The following is a 1864-nucleotide window of genomic DNA, read 5'->3' on the forward strand; positions in this document are numbered from 1 at the left end:
CATAAACTTATATTATTGTAACTACAGTCACTGATGCAAGCTACTACATTATACAATAGTAAATAAAGTTCTGCTATTATTTTTAAAAGTATCTCTCTTGTCATTTTTTGATCAAACCAGATATAAACAGGTTGCATCCAATTTGAAAAAAAGACCTCTTATCATGACGACTTGCATTTGATTGTAAGGTCCTAGAACTTCATATGCAGAGACATCATACTCTTCAACTGCCTTAGTTTTCACTTCATCAAATGAAAGCACCACTGTTTTTTCAAAGGGTGTACAATTTTCTCCAGCCAATTTCAACATTAATAAGACATCTTTTAATATTCCTTGTCGTAAATTTACTTGAGATTCCCATTTCTTTAAAGACAATACACATGGCAAGGGACAATGCAGTTTATTTTTTAAATATAAGTAGTATTTTTTGCTGTAATACCTTAATGTTAAGGCTATCGACATATCTTCTGTGTTCCAGTAACTCATTTTTCTTTTTTGATAGTAATGAAATTTGACTTTTTGTGAAGACCTGTGTCAACAAGTCTGTAGTTATCTGGTTAGATTTTTGTAGATTTGGATGATAGATATTTCTTCTTTTGTAATATTGTAATAAATCGTTTGATACTTTTATTCTTACAATCTTCTTTCAATTTTTCATATTCTGATTTCAAAACATTATATTCTTCTAACAGCTTCTTATATTTAATTTCGTAATGATATTCATCTTGAAGATTGTTACTATTGTTACCATTATTTGTTAAAAGATCATTAACTTCTTTCTCGTTCCGTAACTGTTGGGTTCATTCTATCGGAAAGATTTAATTTAGGGATAGCTGTTTTCTTCAGAGTCTTTCTAACTGGTAAATCTGAAATAGAAAATATTCTGCAGTTTTATACTAAAACAAGCAAATTAAACATTCATGCACAAAAACAAGTAATTTGTATGAATGAACCGTACTTATGACTTACCCAACAATTCATTTTGTAAATCTCTTTCATAATCACTTTGAACAAAATGAACAGAACATATTCTACTTGTATCTGGATTAAATTTATCGCCCCTTTTGCAACGATTAATCCATTAAGACCTAATGCTTTTAGAAATTAAGTCTTTTTGTCTAGGAAACACATGAAATGTTACACTTTCTCCTTTAGCTTTTACTGCAAGGTTGTTATTGCAACCATACACAGCACACATAGTACCTGGCATTTTGTCCTTCACCTAAACATAAAAATATAGCTTTAAATATTTAATGACTTATATTTAAATCATCTTACCTTATAAACAACTTAGTCAAATAAACAATTACAGAAATATTAAAATAAATCACTTTCGTTAATAACAAAATTGGACAAATATTAAAGCGAAAACTAAACACATGCACATGCTACTATACATAAACAAAGAGGTCAGGTCTTGTGCTGACATCACTAACTTCGCATTCCTGGCTAACATTGTAGAATAGGGATCTGGCTATCCTTGTAGTATATAGTCCTTGGTTGCATCCTATCATCAATGTAACAAAACACTGATTTAAATATTATATCCATTGTTAAAAATAAACACCCATGTTTGGTTTTGTTAACTGTACACATACTTTGCTTCTTGTCCAGTACATCAATTGGCAAAGCTTATGGCTTGGATATAACAAACTATGTCAAGATTTGAGGAACGTAAATGTCTTCTCTGGTGCAGCATCTCAAGGATTTGCTGTCAATATATTTTCATTCATCACAACCAAATGGTGGCAGTAGAGAATAAACAATGTAACCTCCTAAATAGTGTAGAATAAACTTAAATGTTTTTGGTGCAAAATAATTGTGATCTAATAATTCACTATCAGTATGATCTCCATAACAACAT

The 1864-nt window shown here is 30.2% G+C and overlaps 1 long non-coding RNA gene across 1 annotated transcript; it reads right to left on the reverse strand.

Annotated features, from left to right (window-relative positions):
- Positions 1-768: 768 nt before the first annotated feature.
- Positions 769-1504, reverse strand: LOC136977887 (uncharacterized). Its single transcript, XR_010881141.1, has 3 exons — positions 1437-1504; positions 970-1222; positions 769-866 (listed from the first exon to the last, which is right to left on the reverse strand). It is a non-coding gene; the product is annotated as an uncharacterized lncRNA (long non-coding RNA).
- Between the last annotated feature and the right edge of the window lie 360 nt (positions 1505-1864).

This window comes from Centruroides vittatus, unplaced genomic scaffold (genome assembly GCF_030686945.1).
Source record: "Centruroides vittatus isolate TY-2023 unplaced genomic scaffold, ASM3068694v2 contig_482, whole genome shotgun sequence".
NCBI lineage: Eukaryota > Metazoa > Arthropoda > Arachnida > Scorpiones > Buthidae > Centruroides > Centruroides vittatus.